The 25,956-nt window shown below is 33.8% G+C and overlaps 1 protein-coding gene across 6 annotated transcripts in view; it reads right to left on the bottom strand.

Moving 5' to 3' along the window:
- LOC118188177 (uncharacterized) overlaps positions 1-25,956 on the bottom strand; it is a 728,837-nt gene that overhangs the window by 434,684 nt on the left and 268,197 nt on the right. For 3 of the 6 annotated variants that reach the window (XM_085813502.1, XM_085813503.1, XM_085813500.1), the window contains one exon: positions 14,613-17,532. The exons of 2 other annotated variants lie outside the window; for them this stretch is intronic. The gene's annotated coding sequence lies outside the window, so the exon portion shown is untranslated. The remainder of the gene's footprint in view (positions 1-14,612; positions 17,533-25,956) is intronic. One more of the 6 variants, XM_085813501.1, reaches the window with a different exon arrangement.

Below are 25,956 nucleotides of genomic sequence, written 5' to 3'. Positions count from 1 at the left end.
ACTCGTCGACCTATCCAGAACGGTTATCCCGGTGAGAGTCGCCAATGTAACTGAGAAGGTGAGAATTATTAAGAAAGGTGAAGTGGTTGCAGCATGTACTCCAGTAACCACCTTTGAAAGAAAGAGTAACATCCAAGAATTCGTGTCTTCAGAAAATATTACATCAGAGTTACTTCAGAATGCGAAATTAAACGATGAAGAGAAGAATGCTGCCGATCGCGTCATTAAAGATCTTCAAGTTGTTTTCTCCCGCTCGTCTTCTGATGTGTGTCGAACCAGTTTGACACAACATAGAAACAATCGATACCGGCGATCATCCCCCGATCAAACAACATCCAAGACGTCTACCGTTTGCTAAACAGGAAGAGGTGCGAACACTGTTAAAAGATATGGAAGAAAGCGATGTCATCGAGCCTTCAGTAAGTCCATGGGCATCTCCCATCGTTTTAGTCAGAAACAAAGACGGCTCAACACGATTTTGCGTCGACTATCGCCGGTTGAATGAGGTTACGAAGAAAGACAGTTACCCTCTTCCTAGAATTGACGACATTCTAGACACTCTTTCTGGAAGCAAGTGGTTCTCAATACTTGATTTAAAGAGTGGGTATTGGCAGGTAGAAATACAGCCTGAAGACCGAGAAAAGACGGCATTTACTACTGGACAAGGGCTGTGGCAATTCAAGGTAATGCCGTTTGGACTGTGTAATGCGCCGGCAACATTCGAACGTCTTATGGAGACTGTTTTGAAAGGCCTTTCCTACGAAGCCTGCCTGATATACCTGGACGACATCATCATCGTCGGAAAGAATTTTGAAGAACATTTAGAAAATCTTAAGAAGGTGCTTCAGAAACTGAAAGAAGCCAATCTGAAGCTGAGTCCTGCTAAATGCAAATTGTTCCGAAAGGAAGTGACTTACCTGGGACATATCATCTCTGCAGAAGGTGTGGGCACGGATCCTGAAAAGGTATCAGCGGTTAAATCCTGGAAACGTCCGGAAAATGTCCATCAGCTGAGAAGCTTCCTAGGGCTTTGCACCTACTATAGGAGATTCGTGAATGACTTTTCTTCCATCGCAAGACCCCTTCACAAGCTGACAGAGAGCAACCAAAAGTTCTTGTGGACAAAAGAATGCGAGGATGCATTTAACAACTTAAAGGAGGCTTTAACATCTGCTCCAATCCTGACGTATCCTCAGCACGACCGACCATTTATTCTCGACACCGACGCGAGCAATGAAAGTGTCGGTGCTGTTTTGTGCCAAGAAATAAACGGCTAAGAACGTGTAGTGGCGTACTGGAGCAAGTGCCTGTCTAAACCGGAGAGGAATTATTGTGTCACCAGGAAAGAGTTGCTCGCCATAGTCAAAGCTGTAGAACAGTTCCATCACTATCTATACGGCAGAAAATTCTTGCTCCGCACCGATCATGCATCATTGACCTGGCTTTTAAATTTCAAGAATCCTGAGGGTCAAATAGCCAGATGGATACAGAGACGCCAAGAATATGACATCACTATCCGTCATCGTAAGGGATCATCACACGGAAACGCCGACGCCCTGTCTAGAAGACCTTGCCAAGAAAACTGCCCATATTGTTCCAGGGTGGAAGCGAAATACGAGCTGCTGACTCCGGTCGCAAGACAAATTACAACATCAACATCGGCTGATCGAGAACAGTGGAGTGATGATGAAGTCAGGAAAGACCAGCTAGAAGACCGCGACATTAAACCCATAATTGATTTAATGGAGTCGTCTAACAGAAAACCTACCTGGCAGGACATTTCTATCTGTAGTCCTACAACCAAACAATATTGGGCACTCTGGGATTCACTTCACATTCGAAACGGCGTCTTATACCGGAAATTCGAATCGAATGATGGGAAGACGTTCCGATGGCAGCTGATACTTCCAAGATCCCGCATTCCTGATGGGAGGTCACTTTGGAATAATGAAGACCTTACGGAGAGTTCGTGAGTGCTTTTACTTGAATAATGCAAAGGATGACGTGCAAAAGTGGTGCCGATCCTGCGATGCCTGTGCAGGTCGGAAAGGACCGAAGAGACGCAGCCGAGGCAAACTGCAACGTTACAACGTAGGCGCGCCTTTTGAACGTATCGCCTTTGATATCTTGGGACCTCTGCCACGAACTGCTGATGGCAATAAATACATACTCGTTGTCGTTGATTACTTCACCAAGTGGCCTGAAGCGTATCCTATTCCTGATCAAGAGGCTGTTACAGTAGCTGAGGTGATGATACAGCACTGGATTTCCAGGTTCGGAGTGCCTCTTCAGTTACGTTCCGATCAGGGAAGGAATTTTACCTCGGTAGTAATCAAAGAACTATACAAACTACTCGGCATTGACAAGACCCAAACGACGCCATTACATCCCCAGTCGGACGGCAGGGTAGAGAGGTTCAATCGAACCATCCTTAATAACCTCTCATTAGTAGTTTCCAGAAACCAGCAGGACTGGGACAAGAAATTATCGCTGTTTTTACTGGCTTACCGCAGTGCTGTCCACAAGACTACCGGCTATTCTCCATCAAAGATGTTCTTCGGTCGTGACCTTCATCTGCCTTGTGATCTATTGTTTGGCCGCCCTCCGGATGCTCCTTCATCGTCTGAGGAATATATTCAAGATCTCCAGGCCCGGTTTGAAGTGATGCACAACTTTGCACGAGAGCGAGTCAACTTGGCGATTTTAATGCTAATTAGCGAATCATACAAATTTTGGAGGTATTCTTTCAAATACCCATACATGTTCAAGTACAAACTTTTGGTTTCGAAATTTTGAGAGGAATTTGCAAGAATTATCGATTTCTGAACCCCAGCATATTTAATAACGCCTGCCTCATATTCCTGTTACACATGGGAAAAATCATGAAAATCAAACATGCAAACAATCCTTTAGCCTGAGATGGAACCCGAGACAAATTCTCAGTATTTCAGCTGTCTTAACCAATCAGGAACTTATGAGGCATAGCCGTTAACTCGTAAGCTTAATTTAACTCACTTCATAGAAGAGAAACTATTATGCATAACGATAAGGTGATCTCCACATTAGATTACGTAATATGCTTGGTGGTTACTATTCATTCAATGTTATAACATCACTTATCATGCGTGATGATGGTGATGCCTTTTTAGATGATAATGCCAATTTATGTGAATAAAAGTATTTTACATAAAGATTTTTAAAAAATGTACTTTCACATTTTATCCATAAAACTATTTACCAAGATCAAAACCAGGGTGGACAAACACTTTTAACTGTGGGCGAAAAAGGTCTTTTTAGTGTATTATGCGGTAAGACCGTCTTGATCCTTTGCGATGCCCGCATTGTTTGATGGCTAGGATTATGAAAGTCCTACCGGTGGAAACTTTTTTAATATTACAATGCTAAAAAACGGGCTTTTTCCTATTAGTTATCAAATGGTTGGTGTATATAATTTTTATTTTCAAACCATTCGAGAGGTGAAATGTTCATTATGTAAGCTCTCTCTTCTGATCATTTTTTATCTCAACAATATTCATATGTTATTATTTAATTTCTAAATTAAAGCTGCTAGAAATGAAAGGACTATATCTTTTAGAGAATGTACGTGCTTTCTAGCATATTTAATATCCCCTACTGCAGTCGTGTATCTATCTATCTCTCTATATATACATATACATGCATATAAACAGTGTAACACAAGGTGTGCACATGTGCAGCTGATTTCGAAAGTTTGTAAACGAATTGGGTAGGAAAGATATGAAAATATCGTTGTGGAGAATTTCATGACGGACTGAGTTAAGCAGCTGAAAGAGTCGCATTTGGCCGTAAGATAGCTTTTGCCCATCTTCGATCAAAACGAGAGCTTTTAACTGCTTTTTGGTAATTAAAATGAAATAGCGAGAAATTCCTAGTTGAGGTTAGCTTGCATTTTGCATTGTTCAGCAATAAATGTAAGCTTCTTTTTTAATCTTAAAAATATTGTCTTTCCTACTTCCCTCCCCCCCCCGGGGGTTGATGATGACGTCATAAAACTTTATGATTCCGACCGGAGCCACTTTAATCAAAATGATTTTCATATCTTAAAATTAGCGATTCTTGTGTTTTCCATTGTATGATGCTTCAATGCCGTCGGTTCCTGTGTGAGGTTTTCTTACCAGTAGATTGGGTTTACTGGCTCGTCCTTGTGTTGAATATTGCATGACTGTTATCCGGATCATTTGGCAAGACGTAAAAAAAACCGTAGCATTGTCAACATTGTTGTCCGAGTCCCTAAATGGAAGAGCGATCTTGATCAAATTCCAGAGCCGACAAATAAAAATCAGCAAGAAGCTCCTAGTTGGTTTCATCTTCATGTTATTACTATGCTAAGACCCTCTTCGTTACGGCCTAAGTTAAAACGATCGTTTTTAACTTTTTATTTATCGTATATTGCAAACCAGCTCTGCTAAAGTTAAAAAACTATAAATATTTTATTTTAGAAGGTATCTCAGTATATAAAACAATAAATTAATTGAACCTCACATATGAAATATTAAACGCGATTGTAAAAAAATTGCAGATTAAGTTGAATATATACCATTTTAATTTTTCAGTTTATGTGTCTGTACTAAACAAATTTACTTAAAACTCGTCATATTTTTAATACATTGATTTAAGAAATAAATATATTTAACAACATCATTGAAACATTTAATTGGCTGCATTGGTTAGGAATGTTACATAAAAGCGCAAGCATTTTTTAATTAGACACATTTTACGCTAAATCCATAGCATCACAGTAATTAATTTTCCTTGTCATGCAAATGTAATAACTTCATCTATTTCAAATACTGAACAGTATAACACAGCATAACTCAAGGTTATATTTAATGCATACATTGCTAAAAAAACTTTTATAAATCCTTCAGTTCAGAAAAACCTTAAAAGGAGGAAAAGAAATCTGAAAATATTCCTTTCGCTTTGAACTCGTTGAATAAATTGTCCAGAATATCGAAAGGAAGTAGATACTATCATGGAAATTTTGGCCAGGAGATGAAAAACGCAATGAATAATTTCCAACTATAACCTGTTCTTTGATTCAGAAGTTATGACTATTTATACGTCAATATTTACATCTATACCTACATATTTCAGTTTTTATTTTGACAGCAAGAGCAGCACTTTAACATTGGACTTGTGCAATACTTCTTACAATTTCTGCCCATTGCAGTAAGATATATGGTAGTCGCAATAAAAGATAATATTCCAAATCTCCTAGGAACGCCATGCACTGGTCGATCGTGAATTTTACTCGACGAATTTTTAAAAGCGTTTCGTGAGACACATTTTTTTACAAACTGCATCGACAAATCGAGAAGGTTTGTGAAGTCAATTGGGAAATTCTTACCAAATAGGCAGCCTCTATGTCTCTCAGTGAGTCGTCATCTTCAGTGATTGCTTCGGGGTTAAAATGAGCATTTCGAAATAAGCACATGAGTAGAAACTCAACCACTAAACCCCATCAAACCCGCTATTTGAATCTGTATGAGATAACGTAACATAAATGAATTTACGTGAGTGGTCTTCTGTAGCGATTTTGGCGAGAGGAAACGGCGTTGGCTTAGTTCTTGCTTAAAAAAGCATTTATTTCCAAATGAAATTGAAATATAACTCCTTCAGTATCAGCAAACGTAAGTAATTTAATATACATATACAGAAGGAATTTAATATAAATTTGGATTTAATGCATTATTTAAGAATTTTGTAATTTTTATAGTATTTAATTCAATAAGTAAAAAAATGCTAATATTCTCTGATACATAACATTACGGCCTACTTGTTGCCTGAAATGCCAAATGTTTTCTTATCTTACATATGATTGCATACTGTGCCCAATTTTCTCTTCGATTGGTAAAATGCATTTTTCGATACTTGCGTGCTATCCGGTCGACCAGGTATGTACAGTCAAGTGTGGATGACCTTATCCTTTAGAATTCAACACTGGCGACCATTGTCGAAATTCTGTCAACGGTCGACGAGATAATACGAGTTGAAACTCTCACCGAAAGATTTGTATCAAGAGATTCGCGTATAGCCGTCAAGACGAAACCGGGGCTTTTTTAGAACTAGTAATCGACGAATGAAAGAAAGATATAACTCATAACTACTCTTCTGTGTGTTGTATATATACAGAGATCCTGTACACAATTTAAGTAAAAATATGCAGTGTGAATTTAAATATATTATGATTTTAGAAGTGCATTTCGTCTTATGAGTAGATTGTGTTCAGTTAATAAAAATATTCACGGGGATATTTGGATTAAAAAGAAGAAGAAGATTGCTAGCCACTTGCGCTTTCTAAGGACGTTAACTACAGCGCAGATGCAGAGAAAAACAGCAAAACGAATCACATAGAACTCTCTGAACGGTTCAAACAAAAAGAAAATCATAAGAAGTGATTTGTGAGTTATATATAGAAGATATAGTTGTTGTGTTGTATTTACTATGAATAAAAACGTTTACTAAAAAATACAATTTGATGTTTGATGCCAAATAACGGATGAAAAGAACCCACAATCATTAGCGACGACAAACTGGTGTCAAAAAAGTGAAATAAAATAATGGCGCAAGTATTTTGCATCAATTATGTTCAAATGGATAAAATGAAAACACCTATTAAAAAGGGTGGAGCTTTCAGAATATCAGTAGCTGACATTGTAAACAAAGTAGATTACGACGTAAAAGATAATAGTGATACTGAAAATTTACTAGAAGATCCTTTAGTATTATTAATTGAAAAAAGGAAAGAACTCTATAATTTAGAATGAAGAAATTGTATCTTTGATAGATGATGAAAAGAAACTCGAAACGGAAATAGAAAGTTACATCAATTATAAGAATAAAATAATTTTATGTAAATCTAGAATAAACAGATATTTAAAATCCAGTCTGGAACAATACAAAAAACCTCGGATATTAGGTTAACTGAATGCAAGAGTGAAAATCATCGAGTTTGCATTCCTAATATTATAAAGGATAGAGTCATCGACAGTGGCGACTCGTAATAAGCACTGTGGAACTGCAGCATCCCCTATTTCCACTTATTATTATTTTTAATATTTAATATAGTGTGCTCTTTAGTCTTTAATTCTTTCTTTATACTTTTACAATACATAATCCTTAAGGTTAATGTCAGTAGCTATCACCCACTTTGTGAAAATGGTACGAAAGTCTTTGTTTGGAACTGCGTGCTTCACAGTTCCAGCAACGTGGTGTTTGGCTGTTCTGCGCATGCGCACACAGAAAGCAGCACGCGAGCCGGGTAGAGAGAAGAGCACTGTCGCTCTTGCAGTGCCGAAATTGTGGCATGTTGCTGAAAACGTGATTTATTTTTACTCCGCGCGTGTGGTATTCCTCCACGAGGTGGAGCTTCATCATACGGACCATAAACAGAGTTCATGAAAATTTGCAACTTTTAAAAAATTGCCTTACTGAAATTCAGTCAACATCAAATGCAGATCAAACTATTGCAAAAGCAACAGGAATTTTAAAATATCTAAATGATGATAATTTCAAGTTTTGGTTAGAGATTTTTTATCAGATATCTCATTTCGAAATAATATACAACTAAATGCAATCCAGAGAAATTAGTATGTTTAAAGTTTTCAAAACTGCTATTTTAGAATTAAGAAACTCAAAGTACTGTAAGAATTTTTCTGTAGAATGACACTGATGGCAGAAGCTAAGGAAATATGTGACTTTATACTATGCATTGATATAATGCATAGATATTCTTCCACTAAACACTTAGCAGCTGCTAAATTGTTTAACAAGAAATGCTTAGTTTTAGGAATGAACATTCTACAGAAGAAATAGTACTGACCACTGAAGCATATCCAATGATTGGAAAAGAAAAGCTTGTAACTGAACTAAAAGTATTTTATTGTAGGTCTGATATCCATGAATGCTGCAAATTAATTGAGCTACTGAAATTTATCTTCGAAAATAATCTAGATGATGTTCTTAGTGAAATTACGAAACTGATAAAAATTCTCTTGAGAGTTCCCATGACTACATCAGAGGCAGAAAGCTACTTTTCAACATTGAAAAGAATGAAAACTTTTCTAAGAAGCACTAAAGATTCGGAAAGACTAAATGCGCTTGCATTGCTTTCAATAAAGAAACATTTCCTCAGTTGTCATTCAGAGATCAAGGAGAAAATTATTGATCTTTACGCGCAAATTAAAACAAGAGGAATGGATTTCATTTTTAAATGACTAGACAAAGATTGAACTGTAATAATTTTGGTTAAAGTAATTAAATGTTCAATTTTTTTTCTTGTAACATTTTATGAAGTTTCAAAAGAAATTTTCTTTTTATACATGTTTGTTTCCTTTTACATAATTTTAAAACAAAGATTAAATTTTTTTGAAACAGCACCCCCACTAATTTTAGCCACGAACCGCCACTGGTCATCGATAACTGGCGCTGAATCGCACTACTTATCCGGTTGACGGATAATTCGTCAGTACCTTTATAAGTTTTCAAACTCTAAATATGCGTTATTAATGTTTTCATTTTTTTTACTCTAGAAACATAATTTGGTAATTTTAAAAAATTCATTAAAGTATAAAGATTTTTCATTTTGGGTTATCGCAAATAATATTACGTGTTGGACATGTACCGATTCCGAAGCTTGCCTGGGCTTTCTGAAACAAGAATTTGTAAGATTCTGCGAATAAGATCTCCATTTTGAAGAAACATTGTATTGATCGTTATTTCTCACAGATAAAATGCTCGCCACGTAATCTCTTAACATCAGAAATATTTTTCTAAACAATATTTTATTTTTATTCAATTTTTGCTCTTCAATTTTTGTTTGGCCTATGAGTATGATTCCCGATTTTAATACTCAGATACCTCGATCAGTTTAAGTTTTACGCGAGTCAAACCTTTCGTGTTTCATTTTCATAACAAGTACAATATTTCCATAAATATTAAGATAGGGAGTGAAGGAATGTGTAAAATGTTAAGTTTCATTTTTATACAAAATTACTTCTTTTAATTAAAAAAATATGAAAGCATGATTCTTGGCATCATTTAAAAAAATTGATTCTAGTATAAGAAAGGATGCCATTTTATTTATCGCGAAATACCGATGCTGTTACCGGTTTACTGGTTACCCATAATTGATTTTGTTTCCCTAATGTTATAATAGCTGTTTTTTGTTAAAAGCCAAAGTTTCTTAACTTTAATCTAAATGGAATTTCGTAGTTTAGTGACTGAGGGCTGCGCGGTTTGTAGGACGCGTATCACGTACTACAGATCACGAATTTTGAATTACTATAATTGTAATTACCGTTAATTGACCTTTGGTTTTGGTATCTGGCTGGTTCTAATTAATCACTGTCAATTCTACAAAGAAGTATATTTGGTAAGATAAATAGTCGTTTTTCCTGCATGATTTAGAACGAAAGGGTAAGAAAACTATATCCTGATTATTGTGTAGAAGGAAGATTTAATTAGTTCTCGTTGTGAATGGCAAGTCTGCAAGAAAGATATGTGTCTGGTCAAGCTCAAGGATAAATTTAATGGCTATAAGAGGGTTTGTCGCGAGAAAGGCGATCGAAATTGGCCCGCATACCAGCATCACTCAGGACAAGAGGAGACACATTAGGCGCGAGATTTCGCAAGCGGGGTCTTCGACACTCGTTGGGTGGCATTTTGTATTACTACTTTGCGGAGTTTATGTAGCGTCAGCAATACCGGGATCAGAAAAGGATCAATTACGGGAACTACATGATTTGCATTATGTATGCGGAGCAGTAATCCGCCGCTGATGATGAGATGTAAGCCAAGAACACACGAGGTGAGCACTTTTGTTGTTTTTGCAAAGTTATCGCGTTTTTTTTTGGATGACCGTCATCTTGGAAACATCACTTTTTTAATACCATTCTTGGCATCATAAAAATCCCCCATTATATCAAGGGGCATCCTATTGTAAACTCTTAACCAAATGATTTTGTAACTGGAAGTATGCAATTCTACGACTAACAGCTACAAAAATAAAGGCTGGGTAAAGACTTTTGTAAAGATAGTGTACGTATGAACATGAGTTCGTATAAATAATAATAAATTTACATAAATATTACATAAATTTATGTAAAAAGAATGAATTTATATAAATTCAACAATAGTGTTTTATAGTCTGATAACTCACAGAAAAACATGGCTTCGCTACATGTTACTTTAAGATAGCTATTAACTAGAAACCATACAGAAACACTTTCCTTATATAACTCACTAGCGAATCATAATTAACTGCAGTTAATTAACTCCAGATCACTTGCAATTTTCTGCCAGCCTCAGCAAAGGCTACCACTAACTCCAGCAATACTGACCTTGCCACAGAAAAGCAGGGCAATATTTCTTATATACAGTGACGCAAAAGAAGTATATATGGAAGTAATGTCATGAAATATGTAAGAATATATATTGGAAAATATATTGTTCGACGTACACAACACCTACTGCTAAGCTTTTGCTTAATATCACAGTGGCGAATATATGAACAATAGACATGAGAAAAAGTTTGAGCAATGGCACTTGAAACTGAAACAAATACATCGGAGATATATTACATTCAAAACTTGATACCATCAGCTTGCCAAATTTTCCGTGATAAAATTTTCCGCTTTCGCATTTTGATTGGGCTGTTCCGAAAATTTTTCCTACATTAGTGTAACAGTAATTTTCTATACAGTGTTAACAGTAAAAGGATTGTTGAATATCCAAGTAACAATCTTGATTTAAACCCAACTCAAAACATTTAACATTGATTAAAGAAACGTGTAAATTAGAAGCAAATACAGAAAAAAATACAAGCAAAAGATACAGTATCTTTATCTTTTATAGCAACTAATGAGTTAATGAATATAGCAACTGATGAAATAAATTCCTTGATTAGCTCCAAGATACAATGTACGTCCAGAAAGTAAGTTCCGTTTGGTAATAAAAGTAAATTGTGTACAGCTACAGAAAAGTTATTTATTGCACAAAATTCAACAACTCTTAAACTACGTTTCCACATACCTGCCGAAATATTGCAGGCATTTGTCATAGCGTGGCATAAGTTTTGGTATACCTTCTTCATACAAATTTGCCGCCTATGTCTTCAACCAGTTGGAAACAGTTTCTTTCAGCTCGTCGTCATTGTTCAAGTGTTGACCGCCAAGGAAAGACTTAAGATGTAAGAACAGATGAAAGTCGCTAGGAGCGAGGTCAGGGCTGTACGGAGGATGGTCAAACACGTCCCAGCCAAATCCTTGTAGGAGGTTTTTCGTCACATGTGCAGTGTGTGGTCGTGCGTTGTCGTGAAGAAAAACAACACTTTTTGGCAGAAATCCTCGGCGCTTATTCTGTATTGCGCGGCGCAATTTCCGAAGTGTCTCGCAATAAGCATCTGTTCTGATTGCTTGACCACGCGGTAAGAAATCCATGAGTAAGATGCCTTTCCAGTCCCAGAACACTGTGCACATCATTTTTCGAGGTGTCAAGATTTGCTTCGGCTTAACCTTTGCTGCGGATGAAGTGTGCCTCCATTCCATTGATTGCCGCTTACTTTCAGGGGTGTCGTAAGAAACCCAAGTTTCATCTCCTGTGACTATCTGTGTCAGAAATTCTTCGCCGCTTTCAGCATAACGGGTCAAAAACTGAAGTGCACTACCCATCCGTTTTGTTTTGTGTTGCTCAGTAAGAATCTTTGGTACCCAACGTGAGCAACGTTTACGAAATTTCAGTTTTTCGGTAAAAATTTCATGCATTAGTGATCGTGAAATTTGGGGAAATTCCATAGCGAGAGCACTAATTGTAAACACTCGGTTTTCATGGATCTTGTCATCAATCGCGTGAACCAGTTCTTCTGTAACCAAAGATGGACGCCCACTTCGTTCTTCATTGTGCACATCACTACGTCCGTCATTGAACTTTCAAACCCATCTTCTCACCATTCAATCACTCATCGCTTTTGGTCCGTAAACATCGCAAATTTGCCGATAAATTTCACTAGGTTTCACTTTCCTCGCATTCAGAAAACGAATCACAGATCTGATTTCACAAGCGGCGGGATTTTCAATCAACACCGACATTGTAAACAAGCACAACAAAGCGTACGTGACGGACAGCGATCTCCAACTGGCGCGCGTTTCTTCTCCTTGATACAGAGCGTCTACTGCGCATGTGCGGAACTGCCATCGCAGAGCTGCAGCGGAGATAAATTGAAACGGAACTTACTTTCTGGACGTGCCTCGTATTTTGTTCTCAGGCAGTACTTATAACAAAAAGACTTTCGAAAAAAGTATTATGGAAAGTGTTATAATTCCAATATCACCAAACAATTTGCAGCAGTGAAAAATGCCACGATTCTCTGCTTTCTTTTATTCATCACATTTATTATCCTCAGATTATGCTATAATGTGCAATTTAATTCGGACACAGCAGCGAATTTTTCACAAAATTTTAAGTTGCGGTTAGAGTAGATTGAAGGGTGCCTCTCGTATTATCGCGAAGTTATTGTTTCATTTATTGCCAAATTGATGTTTCATTTATTGCCAAGTTGTTTCATTTATGATAACCTGAGTAGTTAAATGTTATGGAAACCCTATCATGACGTAATCTATTGCATGATTGCGGTAAATTTTAAATGATGGGAAAAGATTCATAAGGGCTTGTGGTGTGTATTGGTTAGGAAGTACATTGCTTGTTTTGTGGTTTAGACGGTGGAATGGCTGAATGTGGTAAGATTAACTTGTAGTTTCTGTACGTTTTGGAACGAAAGGGGAAAAGAGCATTAATTGACTGCTGTGGTAAAGGAAGGTTTACTTAAAAGCTATTTAAGCGTCCTGTTTGTAGGAAGGAAATGGAACGTCGGAGGATACCGGCACGCATATAAGCATTCTGTACAGCGCCACGCGCATGGGGAAAGGTCCGTATTTATGATTGGGCATAATATCCGATGACATCATTTTCTCTTAGTGTAATGGCGTTTAAGAGGGATTCTTATTTTTTTTCTCGTTTAATGACACGCATAAGTGACACGGAAGCGTGAAAACTACCGTTTGTTTTCTTTGAAACGAAAAAAATCAGTCGCAGCGTTCTGCACATAGCTTCCTGTTTCATGTAATAATAAAATTATAAAATCTTTCAAAGGTGATGTTAATATCAGAGGCAATCTTAAGCGCTGAGATTATATTACAAACAGCTGACTTCATGAATTTAATGCAAAAACAAAAACACGATGATCTCGATCCAATTGTAAGGGCATTGTGTGCCTAGTAAATATACTATTATTATTGCAGTTTGGTTGAATTCTGTTCGTTTTCCATTCCAGAAAATGTGAAGTTATTTCCATGTTAATGTCCATGTCTTTCTATTTCTAATATTCTGTTGCCTTAAAGAATAAATCATTCAATTAAAAATACGTATATCTATTTCTCTGTTCCAAATCTATATTGGTCTCAATTCAGGAAATTTTTATTTTTTCAGACTGATTTTGAATATTATGAATTTACTGTATACTATGTTTTTGCATCGTTTTTGCTATTTCCAAAACTGACTTGTCTCATGCTTTCGGAGATTGCATCTGCAGAGAATGGTATATAATGAACATGAAATATTTATCACAACACATTAAATATGAAGGATTTTAAATTAAGAATACATTTATTAAAAATCTTTGCAATTAATACATATTTACGAAGCTAGCACATGAAGAAATAATACTTTTTCTTTCTAGGAAAATAATCGCTACTTTTTTTTTTTTTTTTTTTTTTTGTATTAAATTCACCACACTGCAGTGTTGTAAGAAGTATAACAAAAATACAACACACATAATAATCTTTTCGGTACTGCTATTAAAACGTAAATAAACGGTATGGAGATGTACCATCGAGCCCAAGCAAAGTCAAGGCCCTCTTAAGTGTAGACGAAATAATGTCATCGGAAGCCAAATCCAATCACAAAGAGGGATTTTTCCCCATGTGCATGGCGCGGTACAGAATGCTTATATGCTACAGGCACTACGAAGGATATTTCTGTGAATTTATGTGGCGACGCCGATGTAGGGATTCTAGTTCATATAATTTTAGGAAGTTTTTGGATGCTTTTAAGAAACTTTATGAGTGTTACATAAAAAACATAAATTCATACTTAATAATTACAAATGAACACCATATTTGTGAAATATCTAGAGAAAAAAGTTCATTCTGTGTTATGCGGTGGTAGGTAACTGTGTGTATAAGTCACTTAACTGAACATATCAATCAATATTGTAACAATAACATACTAAGTATTGTGAGCAGTCATAGTGAAACATAAATGCAAGATAAGTAAACAATTTTAAATTCCAAGAAGTTGCGTTGTGTTAAACAAAACCCATTCTAAGTTTAAGGTCCAGTGTAAAAGGTAATTACAATAATTACAAACAGGAGAATAAAATCAACTTACGTTTATTTAAGGTAGGAATATATTATGATTACAAAACATAAAAAGAGAGTCATGACATTCACTATTGTGTTACAATTAAAATGTGGTGGCTGGTTATTGAACATAGCTGAAGAACACTAAATAGAACATACCTTTAAACAAACAAGGTTAGTGGGGGCCCCAACACCATAAAGGAAATTTCACACAAAAATCTTGAGACTTAGAAGGTAATATGACTCGGGATATCTTTACAGGCATTTCGGCATAACTATGGGAAGGAAAAGATAGAAGTTAGCGTAACTGAAAGTAAACAAGATATGATATCAACATCGTCGCGGTCTGGCTCCGTTCTGCCGCTCAAACAGCAATTCCGTCAAGAAGGTTCGTTAAGGTTATCATCTGTAGTCACTTCAGTTTCCCTTCACGGCTTTGCATATCGAGTATGATGTACATTTCCCGAACTCTCGGGGTCTGCCAGGCAGAAGATAGAAGAAGTCGCTGCAGCTGCCTATTCTTTGCTCAAGCCTCAGAAAAAAATGTCAGCGTCGATCCATTCCTCCTCTCCGTCTCTCTTCTGTCGTCTCCGTCTCTCCCTGTCTCCTCAAGCCTCCCGAAAAACACTGCGCCGCCGTTTTAGTAGCTAGCGCGTTTTTTGAAAATTTGGCGTAGATGGTGACTAGCAGGAAGCCAAAAAAAGGCAACCCACACTCTGGATCTTCACGGGAAACACAGCCGACTGTATCATGGCCTTGAAGCGAAATCAGTTTCGGAAGGTCACGTGATCGAAATAGTCGATTTCTTTCTCTTTACCATAATCCCGGTGTTAAACTTTACCGAAAATAGTAGTTTGTATTAAAATAAATATAAGTAAAATTAATAAACGTGAGTAGGTCGTATGATTAACATTAAATTTTTCATAGTGCAATATTTTTACAGGCGGTAAAAATGCATATCTTCAATAATTTTTTAAACAATTTGTCCTTCGTTTATGTAACTAAAAATATCATTGAGAATCACCTCATGCGAACTTTATTTATGTAATTTTGATAAAAATGAAATTCATTTATGTAATCTGAATCAAATTTATTGCCAAAATAATATAAAATCCACATAAGGGGGGGAATTCAATAGATTTATGGATGCAAATTTTAGATTTTCATACTAGTAAATTAAATATTAAGGGAAGAATTATTTTGTAAAACTCCATGCCGCTACCATCGCATCAGCTATATAAATTTTTAAAAGTCAAATACCCATAGTCATCTCTCTTCACTCCATTCACTAATAAAATCTGCATATCTCAATTTTATCAAAACAGGAAAATGAATTAAAATTCCTTAGATGCTAGAAAATTTGAATATAAAGATGAAATTACATGCACGTTATACTATAAATAAATCTTTCAAGATAATTTCAAAGAGCTAAATGCTAATTGCATTCATAAAAAAGGATAGCCATTTGTACCAGTTCCAATTTTATGTTGAATCACTTTTTCCAAAGCATCTAAGAGATAAGTGATTAGGCTTGGTTTTTTTTAAAGTGATTTCCCCAAATTACAGGCCTATACCACTATTAAAATTAAATTCATAAAACTTGGAGCTGTACCATATACATACATGCTACATATTATACATAATCTATGCAGAAACAAAGCATAAATCAAAATAAACAATTGAGTTATTAACTGAAATTAATTAAATTTTTTAACATTTTTATATGAACATTTTATATTAATTTTGTCATTTTTATATTTTGTATAATTATTTAACATTATTTTACAAATTATCAAACATATTTTCTAACCGAGTTTGTAAAGTCATTCCACAAGTGCAAGAATCTGTTAAATTAAAGTAACTGTATAGTGTACTAACCGTATGCAAGATAACTTATATAAAATATCCATTTGCTTTACTGACATAAGAAATGTGTTTTCCATGTTTTTAAGAATTTCACCAAATAAGAAATATACAATTGAAGATTTTAATAGAGTAACTTCAGATGGAAAATTTTTAATTTCCCCCTTATCTAATTCTTTAAGAAAACCAAAAATATCATCTGCTGTATCTACTGAATGAGTACTTTGCAACAAGTCCTGGCAAATATTGCATTTTATCACCCTTAATTTTTTCATGGCATCATAACCTGAAACATAAACTAGCACTGCTAAAATATCAGAAAAAACATTTTCTATAAAAAAATCATTAATAAGTAAATTTTAATAATCAATTAATATTCGCAAAAGTCAAGATAGAATCCTTATCATAATCTGGTAAAAGAGACATTCATATTTGATGATGAAATTATAAAACGAAGCTTCTTCTCATTTTCTAATAATTGTAGGTCATTTATTTAATAATCTGAACCTGACATTTGCCGATACGTTTCAAAACGTGATTCAGGAACATCAGTGTGAAATTTTCCTAACAATATGTATTCAGCTTCATACTTTTGAAACAAACATGGAATCAATTGAATGAATGCATCTATAGTTGTTATTAATGCCTGAAATGTTTGTGGTGATAAAGTTTATTTTATTGAGACAGAATGTCAAATATGCCATTAGAAAGTAATAATCAAAATAAGGAATTCCTAATGTACTATTCCAAACAAATATTCAAAACAACACTATGCAAAACGTCCAAACTAATGTATTCGATGTTATGTTAAAACGAAATTACTTGAATAGGATTGAGAACAGCTACAAATTTTCCCAAATAAATCTAAAAATTAAAAAAGTATAAAACAAAGTATAGATAAAAATATTATTTACCTTAGCGTAAGTGATTTAAAATCGCTTAATAGCAAAATATACATCTAAAAAATCCGCCACCACGGATTCACAACCATACACTACCACAACACATCGACCATCTCGATCACGTGACTTTTGCGCTTCAAGACCATTATAGAGTTGGCTGTGCCAGTGCCTCCTAGATTATAAAGCCAATGGACAGGTTGTAGAATCAAGTGTGACGTCAAAGTTAGTAGGCCCACGTGATGTTCTCGAGGTTTGGATTCTCAATTGGGAAGCCATTGCTTTGCGGTGTACATAGACTGGAATGTTAGCACGTGCTGTCGGGGAGAAGAAATACTTGGTAAGTTCGTATTTATTGAAATGTAACTTTATATTTTGTTCATTGAAATAAACGCTTGCTATTACTAATGTTGAATTAAATTAAGTATTAATTGCTTAATTATTAGTAACACACGTATACTTATTATGTTTATCTCCGTATTGATTAGCCATTATTATTAATATTAATCTTATTTCTGAATTTACTTAATATATTTTGTTTAAGTGCATCACCGAAGTTTTAATTTTATGTGTGCAGTATCTAATGTTACGTATTTTCTTTTATAAAAGTTTTTTTTATTATTTCATTACTGTTTTACGAATTTTTAACCTAATCATTTATACAAAGCTTAACAGTTTTTAAAAATGTAATTGAAAGTAAACCTATACAATAAATCTAGTTAAATTAATAATTACGTATATCAGTTAACAAACGTATGTACGCTAATATGTGAGTGTGTAGAATAAATATAATAGCTAATATGTATAGCTAATATGTGAGTGCATTGTATAATGAGTGTAAGTATAAGTGAGAATGGCAAACTTTTAAAGTTATGTGATCAAAGCGTTCAGTATTTGAAGAACAGTCTAGTAAAAACGTTTGTTTTATTGTGAGTTTAATTATGTATTAACTTATCACTATTGAAAGATGTATTTTATGTGGTTTCTAAATTTATACTGTGTATTTGCATACAATGTATTTAAATATTAAAGCAGTAAATTCATCTTAACATTCCATAAATAGTGTTTAGTTTACCAAACAAAGTCTTTCTTCAGATTTCACGTATATATTTTACTGTTCAATATTCTAAATATTCTAAACATGATTCGCCTGAAGTTTGATATTTTCATTTGACTGTTTCAGCATGTTTTAAATATCAAAATTATCATCATTGATGCAAGTAATAATTTCAGTATAATAATAGATATCTTAATAGAAGCTTAGGTGTTCTTCAGATACGAATTTCTTGAAGTCTCATTTATTCAAATGTTTGAATGACATTTGAAATTTTCCACCGTTGGTTTATGGTGTATCGAATTTCAATGTATAATTATGCAAATTAAAATTTTTATAACATTTAGTATTTATATAACTGATTTTTGTACTGTTTTTACAGAAAATATGCCATTTAAATGCTGTGTAACTGGTTGTCGGGGAAATTATAAAGGTACTGAAAAGGTGCATACATTTTCCTTTCCCAAAAATGATGCTCTTAGAGAAAGGTGGCTAAGAAATATACCTAGGAAGGACTTCTCAGCAACTCCATATTCTCGGGTAGGTGTAATCCTAATTAATTTATTAAGATTCAATAAATTGTTGGTAGAATATTCTTAGTCTGCTATGGAAACTTTCTGCAAGCTATAATTTTTACCTCCCGCCAACATGTATAAATAGGTTTCAGTGTATAGTTTTCTATTTGATGAATCAACAAATTACATTTAATTTACAAACAATCAAGGGCTAATGATACTTCGAAGCTCGTTGCTGTATAAGCCATAGAATAGGCAGGAGGTCGTATGCTGTCATGATCAGATTTTTTATATGTAGTGTTAACTGATCCTTAAATATTCGAAAAAAAATTTTAATTTGCATATATGCATTTAAAATTTAACCTGCCCAAAGCATTGCCAAAGCTTGAATGTTTTTATTTATAAGGAAAGTGATTCAATCTTGCTTTACAGTTGGTTGTTTTAAGAAGTTAATTACATGATGTCTTCCTTTTACTTAATAGGTGTGCCATAAACATTTTCAACCTGATGACCTCATCTGGGAAACATCAGCTTTCGATGAAAAAAATGGGAAAATCATTAAAGCTTCACTGTAGAGACCAAAACTAAAAGAAGGCGCTTTTCCTAGCATATTTGATGGCTGTCCATCGTATTTATCTTCACAAGCTGGTAGTTCGAGAAAAAGTCCGAATGAGAAAAAAATGGAACGAGAAGCAAACCTCATGATGAAAGCTATTGCTCATAGTAAATTATCAGCTGCTGAGTATTATAAATCGAGGACATTTTCAGACTTTAATGAACTTTTAACCTGTTGTATGCAATATAAATTTTCTACATTTTGGAACGTTGTGCACAAAGACAATATCTTGATGTTTTTGAATTTAAAATGCACTGATGGATGTGTAAAATTGCTTTATGCAGTCCACATTACTGCAGATCTTTTATTATCTGTATCGTTTCAAAATAAGTTATTGACTCATATCAGTAGTAAGTATAATGAGTTACCTATAAAAGTAAGTAATATTAATGAAATTCATGAAATACTTGATCATATTGAAATGTTAGAAACTAAAGACTTAATGAATTCGATTGAAATTATAATCAACCTGATGAAATCTTTAAGTTTCACAAATGAAGGTGATAAAATTTTATTTGAGTTCATGATTGAACAACTTTCTCTTGTAAAATGTAAGCCCCAAAATCGTCAATATTCATCCAATACCTTAATTTTAGCTTCTATGTTTTATTTGTTATCGCCCCAAGCATATAAATTTGTCCGACAATCTGGTAATTTAATTTTGCCTCATCCAAGTACTATACATAAAATAAATTCTAAATTAAATGTAAATCCCCAAAAGGAAACAGATGATATGTTGTTTTTGGCATATGCTAAGCAAAAAGCTTGCTATCTGAAAGAGCATGAATTATATGTTTCATTAATGATGGATGAAATTCACATCAGACCTTTTCTTGACTACAAAAGTGGAGATATTGTTGGAATTGGCCAGGAAGTTGATAACTTAGCTTCTAGTGCACATGTATTTATGATACAGAGTATTTTGTGCTGCTTTAAAGATGTTGTCCATATATTACCATCGAAGAAAATGACAGCGGAAGTTTTGTTCACTGTTTTGAAAAAAATAATTGTTGGTCTTGAAGCAATAGGTTTCAAAGTAATTGTTGTTGTTAGTGACAATAATTCCATTAATAGAAGATGTATATCTCTGTTTAATAATCCATTATCAAATTTTGTATTTCCTCATCCTGTTGATGCAACTCGTCCATTGCTTTATGCAGTTGATTCTGTTCATATTATTAAAAGTGTTCGTAACAACTGGTTAAACCAGAAAAACCCTGAACAAGCTATATATTTTCCAAATTTTGACTTGTCTTCAAATAATGTATGTACCTCTTCATTTCTTACTTTAAAAAATATGTATGAAGCTGAAAGTGGTAATTTGTTAAAATATGGATATACAATATCTCGTAAAGCTCTGTGGCCTACAAATTTAGAACATCAAAGTGTGAAACTGGCTTTACAAATTTTCAACGATCAAACATCACAAGGCCTGAAAGAATTAGGAGTAAAGCATAATTTGTTAAATTTTCACGAAACATCTGCATATATTAAAATATTTTCGTCGTGGTTTTCAATAATGAATGTTAAAACACCAAACAAGGGGGTACATTCTTGTGATGACTTCTGTAAACTATTAGTATGGAATGAATCAGACAAGAAGTTTGTATTTTTAAATAATTTTCTTGATTGGTTGATGAAATGGAAAGAAATGAAGACAAGAAGTTTGTATTTTTAAATAATTTTCTTGATTGGTTGATGAAATGGAAAGAAATGAAGAGTGATACGGGTAGGTTGACAAAAGAGACACTTTCTGCTCTTATATTAACAACAACGTGTATGATAGAAATGTGTAGGTATTGTCTAGGTGAACTCAACATGTCGTATTTTTTGCCCGGTAAAATTCAGACAGATGAATTGGAACATCGTTTTAGTTTATATCGCAGGATGGCTGGAACAAATTATCATATATCACTTCGACAGGTTTTTGAAGTAGAAAACAAACTACGTGCATGTTCTGTATTAAATCTAACTATGATATCGAAAAGTAAAGGGACAGTTGTTATCGATGACTTTTCTAACTCTTTTGATTTGATTAATGATAGTTCCCATGAATCTCTTGTAAAATATTTTCATAATTTCAAGCATATTAATGTCACAGATAATGATCTTGAAACTATGGTTGATAAATTACCTTTAATTGCATACTTGGCTGGATATTGTTGCCACTCAGTTATGAATAGGCTAAAATGTGATGACTGTGGAGGTAATTTAGTTATTGAAAAACCACTAATAATTCCTCCCAATTTCAAACCTATTCATAATTGTGATAGAGGTGGGTTAAAGTACCCATCTGCCAGATGTCATTAATGTAATACTGCATAATTTTATTGTCATACAGAAGCTCATAAGCCCTGAATATGAAAATAGTTTCCTCCAAGTATGTAACCAACGTAATTTAATATCCACTATGACATTAGAAATTCTTATGTGTAAGGAAATTAAAATTATTTCCTGTAAAAACCATTTGTCACGTAAAATTATAGCTGAAGTCAGGTAAAATTATAGTCACGTAAAATTATAGCTATTAAATATATACTCATGCACAAATACTCTTTTAAACAATTATTGTAAATTCAAAAATGATAGCTTTTCTAAATATTCAGAAAAAAGAAAACTAAAAACACTTGCTATGTAAGCATAACAAACAAAGAATATATTAGAAATGTACCAATATAATTTTTTGGCCTGAAAATAATTTTAGTGCATTTCACTTTAATTTTAATTGCTCTCTAAACATGCATTAGTAAATATATGTGTAATTCTATTATTTTTGTAATTTAATTTCTTGTTTCTGTATTAAAATATTAAAAATTATGGAATTGTATTTAAATATGTTATATAAATAAATAATTTTAAAGACTTCATTTGTTGTACTGTATTATTTTATATAGGTAACAGCAATAGTTGTCCATTACATACCAGCAATTAATTTAGATTTATGTTAATGTTTTTCACATCAAAATATTTTTTTATTTAAAATATAAACTGTATGCTTGGATGTTACTTTCAAGTAATCTTTGTATATTATTATATATATGTGATATATTAGAAGTTTGTACGATGAGAAAACTTAGTAGGTACTATGTGTATATATTTACATGCATGATATTTTAATCACAGGGTTAGAAATATGGATGCGTAAACCCAGAAATTCGGAAATATAATTGAATAATTTGGAAAGATCTTGAATTTGGGAGAACAGATGAACTTGGGGAGGGGGGAGAAAACAAAATTTAGGATAGTCAATTTTAAGGTCGCCAATTATTTCTTAACATAGCCATCATATTTTATTATATCTTACATATGTAATTATGTGTTTGTAGATGCATCTGAAGAAGCTGTTGGAAGCACCAGGATGGGAACCTACATCCAAATTGGTTTTCATTCTAGAAAATTAAGGTCTTATGAGCAAAATTATGCAATTACTGAATTAGAATGTTTTGTATTGGTGATGCAGATAAATTTTATTAATACTTACTCAGTAATTATTTTACTGTACACACTGATCACGCTGCTTTAGTTTGGCTTAAGAACATTAAAGATCTTACAGGTAGGTTATTTAGATGGTCTTTAAAATTATCTATGCATAATTTTGATATAAAATATGAAAATAGTTCTACTAATATTGAAGCTGATATGTTAACTAGAAATCCTATTTGTCAACATTTAAGTTTGGAAGTTAATTTATTCTCATTAGAAGAAATTAAAGAGCTTCAAAATTTAGATAATGTATATATTATCCTAAGTATAAAGAAATTAATGATGTGTTAACTATTAAAAAGCAAGGATTATACAAAATCATAATAGCAATCTCTCTTTGTACTAAATTACTTTAAAAGGCTCATATTAATCTTGTCAATATTATTGGTCAGGAATTGTCTGTCCAAGATGCTAAAATTTTTTGTAAACATTGCGAAGTATGTCAGTTTAATAAGAAAAGTAAACAAAAGAGATTTGGTTTAATGTGAACCTTTTGAATTATTATCTATTGATACTGTTGGTGGTTTAAACTATTATAATTATATTAAAATGTATATTCACTTAATTATTGATCATGCTACTCATTAAATATGGATTTTTTGCTTCTAAAATTGTAACTACAGATAGTTACATAAATAGTTTAAGACAAATTTTTCAAATTCAAGTACCAAAGAAAATTTTAAGTGATAGAAATGCTGCTTCTTCCAAATTTAAGCACTTTTTAAGAAATCATAATGTAAAACAATTATTAACTACTAACAGGCATCAAACTAATGGTAAAGTTGAACGAGTTACTCAAACAAATATAATTAAACTGTAAATTAAATTCTTATCAGGCTAATATTGCATGGACAAAATTGTTACCTCAAGTTACTGAATAATGTAATAATACACCTCATTGTGTAGCAAAATTCCCGCAATCTTATTTAATGTATGGAAAATTGCCTTATGATCCTCTACTTGAAAATCAAGAAGTCTGTCCACCAATCCTTTCTTAACATAGCCAGAGTATTTAATTATATCATATATATATATATATATATGTTATAATTTTCACACATTTGAGAGTATATTTAAGACTAATAAATGTAAATTTTCCTTGATGAAATTTTAAATTCTGATTTTCAAGGAATATGATTTTATGAAAACATATTATGTCTATAGGTGAGATAAAAACAACATATCAGAAATTTTTAAGATATTGAGGAGTTTTGGTTTTCAGAACTAATTTTTAATTGAATGATTTGAAAATTCAGCATCTACTAATCGTTTTATAAAGCCAAATTCGATATTCAAGATCAAGTTTTGCTGGACTAAGTATCAAATCTTATTACATTACATATGAAATTTTAATGCATCTTTAATGAGTTTTATTGCTCTTGCATTGTAATGTTCAAAGATATTCCGATAGTAAAATAAATTTTTTATTGCGGAAATATAGTTTCTGGATTATTCTGAGAGTTCATTATTTAACGCAAATTCATACTCGTATGCACGGAGAAATCGCTATCGGAAGTTCCGCCGTTTCATATTATACGGCCTAGTGCTCGTGACGTCACAGACCAGTCCGACGGCTTTATATCTAGGAAGCACTGGCTGTGCACGGGAAAGGGTTTCCCGACTACCAAAAGGAGCCGTTTCTCGCCATTCCATCGTTCAACTTCCAAGGCCACACCAATGTGTCATCATAACTGCAGGCGGAAACAAGGGGGAAGAAACTAGCCTCGATCCAGGGTCCCAGTCGATAATGCAGATCTTCTGTCTCAACTTATATTTTCCCCCACCATAAGTATGCTGTAGAACATCACCCTGCTAGCTTTGTCCAGCAAAACATGGTCCTCTTTTCGTGAAATCCAGATGGTAAAACTATCAAGCACTTTCGCCCCCCCCACATAATGGAATGCTTAGCCGAAAGGAATTCTGGGGTGCAGTACAACTGCTGATAAGAATTTCCGCTGAAGGAAAGAGGGCAAGGGGTGAAAATCTCTGAACTAAGTTATTACAAAATGACTTTGGTAAATTAAAAAAAATGAAGCTTCTAATTACACAACATTATAATACATAATAAAAATGTCAGCACTGTAATAATTGTTTCCTCAGCCACCAATTGAGACTAAACACAATTTATCCAAAAGAAATACAAATAGAATCAAATTATTTTTCTTCTACCGACAGTCAGAAAGTATGTATTCGTTTAACGTTAAAAGAAAGAGGGATACCAATTAAATTACTCAAAGTTAAGAAAAAAAAATTAACACACAAAGGTGCAACAGCAAAGTTTTAAAATAAAAATTAAAGTTAATAGTTAAACAACCTTAAGGGTCAAAACAACTAGAACAAAAACAAAAATCTTAAGTCCCTAAACTCAAATTAAAATTAAACAAGTTCAACTCAGAACTTTTAAAAGCAGCCTAACCAAAAACTTAAAGTTTACAAAAGTTACAATTTAAACTTACAACCCACTTTAAACAACTACAAAAAATTAGAACTTCAATTACAAAACAAAACTGAAATAAGCAAAACAACTTAAGCTTAAATATATATATATATATAACGATTAATACATAACAAATCCTCCCCTGCCCTCTTTCCTTCAGCGGAAATTCTTATCAGCATTTGTACTGCACCCCAAAATTCCTTTCGGCTAAGCGTTCCACCATGTATGGGGGGCGAAAGTGCTTGATAGTTTTACCATCTGGGTTTCACGAAAACCCAGATGGTAATCACCCTGCTAGCCAGCCTTGTCCAGCTGTTTTGCTGGACAATTCTAGCAGGGTGATGTTCTACAGCATACTTATGGTGGGGGAAAATATAAGTTGAGACAGAAGATCTGCATTATCGACTGGGACCCTGGATCGAGACTAGTTCTTCCCCCTTGTTTCCGTCTGCAGTTATGATGACACATTGGTGTGGCCTTGGAAGTTGAACGATGGAATGGCGAGAAACGGCTCCTTTTAGTACTCGGGAAACCCTTTCCCGTGAAGATCCAGAGTGTGGGTTGCCTTTTTTTGGCTTCCTGCTAGTCACCATCTACGCCAAATTTTCAAAAAACGCGCGAGCTACTAAAACGGCG

Source organism: Stegodyphus dumicola, chromosome 3, assembly GCF_044657685.1.
Source record: "Stegodyphus dumicola isolate Sdum_Otavi_A_Nest chromosome 3, ASM4465768v1".
Classification (NCBI taxonomy): Eukaryota; Metazoa; Arthropoda; class Arachnida; order Araneae; family Eresidae; genus Stegodyphus; species Stegodyphus dumicola.
Note: the sequence above shows the minus strand (reverse complement) of the source record. Positions and strands in the feature narration are given on the sequence as shown.